Source organism: Psammomys obesus, unplaced genomic scaffold (assembly GCF_907164565.1).
Source record: "Psammomys obesus unplaced genomic scaffold, mPsaObe1.curated_primary_1811, whole genome shotgun sequence".
NCBI lineage: Eukaryota > Metazoa > Chordata > Mammalia > Rodentia > Muridae > Psammomys > Psammomys obesus.
In genome coordinates, this window is record NW_026585687.1 from 2,848,749 (window position 1) to 2,857,847 (window position 9,099).

Here is a 9,099-nt window from a genome sequence, read left to right on the forward strand (position 1 = left end):
GAGCACACAAAGGGTATGAAAGCCTGGCAGGCAAAGGTTTAGAATCTAGGATAGTTTTTCCTCATCCTGGCCATCATGTAGGCATCCACTATTTTTCCATTTGTACCTATGAGTCAAACTGATTAGATACCGGCTCATTTGCAAAGCAAAACCAATGGTATAGCTACAGATCAATGGTGAAGTGCTTCTTTTTTTTTTATTAATTACACTTTATTCATTTTGTATCCCCCCATAAGCCCCTCCCTCCTCCCCTCCCGATCCCACCCTCCCTCCCCTTTCTGCATGCATGCCCCTCCCCAAGTCCACTGATAGGGGAGGTTCTCCTCTCCTTTCTGATCTTAGTCTATCAGTTCTCATCAAAAGTGGCTGCATTGTCCTCTACCGTGGCCTGGTAAGGCTGCTCCTAACATGGGCCAGGCCCTAGATTCTATTCCCAACACTGTACCCAGCACCACACAAAAAAGGAAAAGCAAAAGAGCTATTAAAGCTCCCCCAAATTTAAGTACCCAATAGAGAAGCCACCTATATGGGGATGCTTACCTGAAAGACCAGATAAGACTATGATAAGAACTAAATTGAAGGCTGGGAATGTAGCTCAGTGGAAAAGCACTTGCCTTCCATGCATGGTTCTGTCCCTAATGCTGAAGGAAAAAGCTGATTATACAACATGTCATCATTAACTAGCATGCTGATCAGTGGAATCCCCAAAGTGGACATTTCAGTGGGCTAGATGTAGTAGGGTGTTTCCCAACAAAGACAATGTCTACTTGGAAGAACCAACAGGATTAAGGAAAACAAAAGCTATTGTTTATGTTGAGCTATGGAAAAGAGACACAGTGTATAAAATTCTCCAAGATTAAAAGCCAGCTACATTAAAAAAAAAAAATGTTATGTCTTAGGGCGTCTTAGGCTGGCCTAAAAAGTTGCTCTGTATCGCAGGCTGGCCACAAGCTCACAATCCTGCATCAGCCTCCTGAGCTCTAACTTTTCAGGTGTGCATCACCCCACCTGGATTATCATGTCAGTAATGAGCATCAGACCTTGATAGTTTTTTGTTTGTTTTGTTTTATTTTGAGACAGGGCTTTGCTGTGTTGTCCTCAGACTCCCTAGATCGGGTGATCATCCTATTTCAGCCTCTTGAATGCTAAGACTACAGATGTGTAATAGCATACCCAGTTTTACACCTTGATAACTGTGATTTTTGTAATTGTTTTTCATTTGGTTTGGTTTGGTTTGGTTTGGTTGGTTGTTTTTTGTTTTTTTTTTTTTTTTTGTTTTGATTTATTTTGTTTTGAGATAGGGCTTTATACAGCCCAGGCTTGCCTTGAATTTGATTTCTAGCTGAGAATAACTTTGTACATTTGATCCTCTTTTCTCTACTCCACAAGTGCTAAGATTACAAGCATGCACCACCATGCCTGGCTACACCTTGAATTATTTTTTCATTCACTTTTATTACCTTTTTAGTGTGTGCATGTATGTATTTATGTCTGTCCGTCTGCAGGAATACATGTACCATGTGTAGAATTCAGAGGACAATTTGCAGGAGTCTTCCATATGGGGCCTGGGGATTTAACTAATATTGTCAGGCTAGACAGCAAGTATCTTCACCACTGAGCCATCTCACTGACCTTGGTTTTAAAACTTTTACCTAAGCTATCTATCAGAGCTTTCTATCTAGAATCCTTGATAATCAGCCACAGCTTGTGAGATTCATAAAATCTATTGTAATCAATAAGAAAGTGACATCTCTCTTCAGGCATGGCTACTGTTATATAAATGGACCCATTAGCTCTGATTTGGAAAGATCATAGTCACCATATTGCACAAGGATGTGTAAGAAAAATGTCATAGCAGTGAGATAGAGAAAGACCCCAAATGGTCAGTCCTCCTTCCCTGTAGATAAAAGTAAAGGAGATCAGACTAGAAGAATGCCACAGCAGGGGACTTCTTCTTGCTGATGAACTCATGGTAACAGTCAATGGGGCATGTGGCCAGAGACTAGTAATCCCAACTATTCTCATTTTCAAAAAGAAGGATAAATTCTAGAAATGAGGATGTAAAATGCATTAGCTAGTATCACTACATCAATTGACAAGAGTTTGACACCATATTCCCAAAGAGCTAACACAGTAGGTTATGTTGCACCAACCTAAAAAAAAAATCTAGAAAAGTAAGCTCTGCCTTAAATGAAACCATGTATGGAGAGCACATTTTAGTCATCTCTGCATCACTTCCCCATGGTTAGAATATTCCTGGAGCAAAACAGGCTCTTGGGAAATCTTGAAGAAATGCCAATTGGTTGAAAGAATGAATAAGCAACTGAATGAAATTCGGAGCCATACATGACTCCTATACCATGTATGCATGTCTCTATATATGCAAACATGCTACAGATCCTGGGCAAGGAAGTACTTAGGTATCATATAACAGAATAATCTAGAGTGCGATATCAAGTTCTAAGTATACCTAAATAGGACCATGATAAAGTTGGGTGTGTCAAGAGAAAGATAATGAACGAGTTCCCTGTCACTATAAGTGTTTAGAGACTAGACAACCACTTGACAATATTGTATCATTTAGTACACACAAGGTAAATACTATATAAATGGTAGGATGTGGTATTAACTTACCACCTATATATTTTGTGAGGCTCCCAGAATTCTTTTGAACAATAGTGATGGTCCTAGAAAGAATATATAAGACCTAAATGTGCTGCCCAATTACTATCTGTGTCAAGGAAAACAATGACGATCATAAATCCCCAACTTAGGGTTCATGAGGTTTATAATGATCCAATGAAGGCCACCTGGGCCAGAATGCCCCAAAATAACGTGTGAACACATATATTTGGACCGTGAAGCATCCTTCAAGAGCTCGAGATGGCCACCTTAAGAGTTTCTACAGCCAGAAAGCATCTGGCATAAGAACTGGTGGCCAGTCAGGCATAGCAGTGCACACCTGTAATTCCAGCACTCAAGAAGGCAGAGGAAGGTGGATCTCTGTGAGTTTGAGGCCAGGCTGGTCTAAAAAAATGGGTCTAAGACAGCCAGGGCTACACAGAGAAACACTGTCTCGAGAAAAAGAAAAACAAGGAAAGGTGGCCAAGAGCATTGTTCACGCCTTTCCTTGTCACCCTACTACCACTCTCCTTAATGTCTTACTCCGCTTTTGTTCTGTCAATTTTTAATTATTAGTTTTTAAATTTTGTTCATAATGTTTTGTCTTCATATATGTGTGTACCTGGCACCCAAGGAGGTCAGAAGAGGATGCCAGATCTCCTGGAACTGGATTACAGATGGTTGTGAGACACCATGTGGGTGCTGGGAATCAAATCCGGGTCCTCTGGAAGAGCAGCCAATGCTCATAACTGCCGAGCCATCTCTCTGTCTCCACTTGCTCTACTTTCTATTGTAATAACTGAATATCAGAGTCTAATTTATAAAGGTTTCTAAGATAAGGAATTCATGATCAGACAAAACCTGCATCTGGAGGTCCTCTTCATTCACAGGACCACTAGGTAGAGTCCCAAGGTGGCACATTGCACCACAGGACAAGACAGAAGACATCTTCCTATAGCACTAGTGCTTCGCCCTCACTGCCACACTCCCCAACACACCACCACCAGATACCACAGTCAGATCAAGTTTCCACCTTTATTTGTTAGTTTGGAAAAGTCTTGCTGTGTAGCCCAGAATGATCTCAAACTGTAAATCCTCCTGCTTCAGCCCCCAAAGTGCTGGGATGACAAGCATGCATCAAGAGAGCTAGTGAATCTCTACCTTCTTAACATCTCCAAGAAGAAATTAAAGTTTAACAGAAATTTTGGTAGAAGCATTCAAGCCACAAATGTGGCTTATGTTCAAAAAAACAAGGCATGGAAACACTAGGGCCAAGACACAAGTAGTTCACTGGACCCACATAGCAGTAGCTTCCCAAAGGAACTTAGTCAAAAAACAGAAAAAAGGACCTGAATCACTCTTACCTCCAAGACTCTGCAGTGCCCATCATCAAATTTCTGGAGGTACAGTAATAAACATGTCAGGCTCAGGACTTGTGGTTAGGCCAGGGGTCACCTGAGCTCAGTTCAGGTTTGGAGAGCAACCCTAGCCTTCTTCTTCCTCAAAAGGTTGGTTCTTGAGGACCACCTTCCCCTTCTCTTACATTGCCAGAGCTAGTAAACCTTCTTCTGTGTTTAATAATCTGGGATCCATCAATGAAGACCAGGGGAGCAGGGAAAAGGGGACCAGACAGGAGGTGCTGCTCTTTTGAAAGGCACATTCGTTTTTACTCATCTAACTTCTTTACTCAACAGGAGGCTTAGAAGGTCTTTTGGCTTGTCATGGAAGAACTTTTTTAGTAGGTCTCCATGCCAACCCTCTGGTGGCAAGTTCAAAGAAACCCACTTTGCTATGACCCTCAATAGTCTGCTCACCCCTCCATCCAACATGGGCTGCAGGTTCTCTTCTCTATCTCTTGCAGTCAGCTCTGTTTTTTCTCATTTGCACTGCAGACATGCAGATAATAGTTCTTCAGGCCCTGGAATCAGACCAACCTCATATTTTCTTCTGTCTTTCTTTTATCCTCACTCTGTCTCTTCTCTCTCTGTGTCTTTGTCTCTCTCTCTCTCCCCCCCCTCTCTTTCTGTGTGTGTGTGTGTGTGTGTGTGCGCGCGCGCGCGCGCGCGCGCACGTGCATGCTCATACTGCTGAGGATCAAACCTAGGGCTTTGTGCGTACTAGTGAGCACTCTCACTGAGTCACCCCTTGAATTCTGAGATGAAGTCTCATTACATAGCTTAGGCTAACAGTAGCCCCTTATTTTACATCTGATTCCTTTACTTCCTAACTCTTTGTACAAATTCAATCATTCCTTAATTCACTGACCATTACTGAACACCTATTACAAGCTTAGAGGCATAAATGTGGCTAGGACAGTTTTTGCCTTCATGGCATAGCTTAATCAGATAGTCAGACATAAGTGAATCTCTACAGATTGCACTGAGAGATGACTGCAAAGCACTGCACAGGAAAGCTGGCTGTGATGGCATGCCCTGTCACCCCAACTACTGGGGAAGCTGAAACAGAAAGATCACTGTTAGTTCAGGAGTTCAAGATCAAACTGGCAAACACAGCAAGACACTGTCTCAGACCAAGACTGGGGGTTGGTGTTATACATGATAGAGAAATAATCAACTCAGGGGATCGTGGAAGGTCCCCAAACACTGATGATTAGGATGAACACCCACATCCATACTAGGAATATAGTACCAGCCTAAAGCCTACCATGCCTCCCAGATCTCTTCTGAAACTACATCCTCTAGGTTGCCTCAGTCCCCCCCCCTTAGGCTATTATGTTCAGACCCCAGAGGTGCCTGAACTCTTCCCCCAACGTAACCCAGGACAGAGCTTCTCAGTGGACAACCTGAATGGCAGCCATGTGTACACAGTACAAAATGACTTAAAATAAGTCCCGAGGGAACCCCAGGCAGCTGAAGTTTTCAGTGTCCCATTGCAATTCCTGTTCTTGGGTGGCTAGCACTACTAGGCACCAACTGTGAGAATCTGCTCATCAAACACTGTCACTACCCACACAGCCAGCACGGGTCCAGCTATTTTCTGCATGACAATCCTGATTCCCCTAGTTTTAATTCTATCTGGCAGCCATAAGCACTCCTAGAATTGGAACACCCTTACACTGGTTCAACATGTACCAAGTATCGTCAGTAAGTACCTGGTATGATTGTCTAAAAATAGTCCAGGGCCTTAAGAAAAACTTTCCAAATCAAAATTTCCATGTTCAGTCCTAGCTGAAAGATGGGGAAGCCATCTAAATCACAATTTGCAACTGTTGCTTTTCTCTGTCAATAGTTCTCGAATTTTTGTTCTCAGAAACCCTTATACCTTCAAAAATTACTTGGAAAACTAGGAGTGGTGGTACCTGCCTGTAATTTGTATAAAATGATGAAATGATACTCATTAACTGATAAGTCATTAAGTCATAAATGATGAAATGTTACTCATAGGTAACATTTACTAAAACGACTACATCTCCATAATATCAAGAGTGATGGTGTTTTACATTTTCCACTCTTTGGTGTCTGTCCTTTATCATGAGGGGTGTGTATGTTTGTGTGTGCATGTGTGTGTGTTTTATGTGATATATGTGTGCATATATATATGCATATATATATATGCATATATATATATATATATATGTATATATATATGGGGGGAGAGGCACACAAGTGGCAGAAGGCTACTTTTCAGGGAACAACTGTCTCTTTTCATCTTGTAATTTCTCTTGCACTGTGTGCTCCAGGCTCGTTAGCTTCAAATTCATTCTACTTCTGCCTCCCATCTTACCACGGAAGTACTGAAATTACAAATGCACACCACCAACATCAGCTTTCTACAATAGTTCTAGGGATTGAACTCAGGTCCTTAGGCTGGCTTAGCAATCGCTTTAACCTGCAGAGCCACCCACCTCCTGGGTAGTTAATTTTAATGATTAATTTTTTTTTTTTAACGTTGGGATGGTTGAATTAGATGGCCCAGGTTAAACTTGGTGGGCCACAAAACAAAACAAAAAGGTGTGACCATCGAAAAGAAAGGGGGTTTGACAGGGGTGGAACGGAGGTAAGAGAGGGTAGGAGATGAGAGGAGTCAGAATGGACTGTGTCTGTATGAAACTGCCAAAGAAGAAATTAATTTAAAAACTCTTTTCTCCTTAGAGATTTGATAGAATGTTCCATGTGTGACAAAATCTGTAGAGAGAACTGAGTTGCATGAGCTACACAAACTGAGGAACCCACAGATGTGCTTCCTTCCCCCGCCAACGCACAATTCTGTAATGGTTTCAGCAGCAAATAGACAATTCCCACTTTAGCCCAAACTCATAGCATTGCAAAAGTTTACAGAGCCTCTATCTTCCATCAGTTTTTCTAACTGCAAAAAATTACAGTGGCAGAATTGAATGGATGTTCATATCTGCCCTGCATTTAATTTGTTGCTACATGTTCTTTTGGCTGAAATAGAGAGGGAAACCCAGCTAGTTTCAGAGACATGTAACTGGAAAAGAGAGGGCCTCACTGACCCCAGGACCCCTTGAACAGCACTTTGAGAATCAGCTTTCTGGATGGTTAACAAGTCCCCAAGTGATTCTTATCATGAGAACAGGGCGTGAACACAGCGTTAGTTCAGCCCCATTTGTCTCAAGCTCGGCTCCAGCCTGTTCTGGATCAAGCACTCTTTGCTCTCTGTGGATGACCCTCTCTCACATCTCATAGAAGACACAAGCCGTCCAGTGGTAGCTTCCTATCAATCATTATTTGTGTGTGTGTGTGTGTGTGTGTGTGAATTTTGATTTTATTTTTCTTGAATAAAAAAATCATTTTATTGTAATAAAGTGTATAGAGCAGAATCTGCCCTTTTAACAATTTTAAAATACACACAACTATAATATTAATTATATTTTCAGTATTGTGCAACAGGCACCACGATCCAAACCTTTTCATCAACCTAAGCAAAAATTCTGAAAACATTAAGTAAGCCAGCCCCTGGTAACCCCTAATCTACTTTCTGTCCCTATGGATTTTTTCACTCTGGACATTTCATATAAATTGAATTTTACAATATGCAATCTTTCATGACTGGCTACTTCTCTGTAGCACAATGTTTTGAAGGTACACCCATTTTGTAGCACATATGAACACTGCATTCTTTTTTTTAATTTTTTATCTTTTATATTAATTACAGTTTATTCACTTTGTATCCTAGCTGTAGGCCCCTCCCTCATTCCCTCCTAATCCCCACCTACCCTCCCTCATCTCCTCCCTGCCCCTCTCTAAGTCCACTGATAAGGGAGGTCCTCCTCCCCTTCCATCTGACCCTAGTTTATTAGGTCTCATCAGGGATGGTTGCATTGTCCTTCTCTGTGGCCTGGCAAGGCTGCTCCTCCCTTGGGGGGGGAGGTAAAGAGCCATCCACTGAGTTCATGTCAGAGACAGTCCCTGTTCCCCTACTATGGAAACTCACTTGGATACTGAGCTGCGATGGGCTATATCTGGGCAGGGGTTCTAGGTTATATCCATTCATGGTCCTTGGTTGGAGAAACAGTCTCATAAAGACCCCTGTGCCCAGATATATTTGATCCTTGTGGAGCTCCTGTCCTCTCCAGGTCTTACTAACTCCCCTTCTTTCATATGATTCCCTGCTGCACTCTGCCCAAGGTTTGGTTATGAGTCTCAGCATCTACTTTGATACATTGCTAGGAAGAGCATTCCTTTTTATGCTTGTATAGTATTACTTTCTAAGAATAGACCACAGTTTTACCAGTTGTTAGGGATTTAGGTTGTTTCTACTTTTTTAATAATAATGCTGACAAATAATGCTGCTCTAAATATACATATACAAGAGTGTGGAAATGGTTTCATTCTGTTGGGTGTATACCTCATAATGGTCAACTCTGAGAGGAACAACTTTGTTTGAAAGGCCATTCCATTTTGCATTTATACCAATAATACACCGAAGTTCTGGTTCTTTCTTGTATTTTGTTCCACCCCATAGATTTTTTTTTTGAAATAAAGTCTAATGTATAGCCTAGGCTGGCCTGGAACTCAGTCTTCCTGCATCAACCTTCTAAGTGCTGGGATTACAGGCTTGTGCCAGCACACACAGCTGGCTTCTAACATCTCTATAGCCTAACCAACACTTGTTTTTCATCATTCTTTTTTATTTGTGTTTGTTTTTTGAGAAAGGGTTTCCTCTGTGTACCTCCAGCTGTTCTGGACTCACTTTGTAGACTAGGCTGGCCTCGAACTCACAGAAATATGCCTAACTCTGACTCTCAAATGCTGGGATTAGAGGCATTCACAATACCCAGTGTTTCCCATCATTCTTACAGTAGTCCTAGTTAGGTGTGAAGTAGTATTTCACACCTAACAATTTCAAAGTAGTATGATACTTTGAATTAGTACTAGTTTTAATTGACAAATTATAATTGCATATATTCATAGGACATAATGATTGACTAAGGCTAATTAACATTAATTGACACACTTGTTTTGTAGTGAGACTTAACATACAACGTTGTTTTGA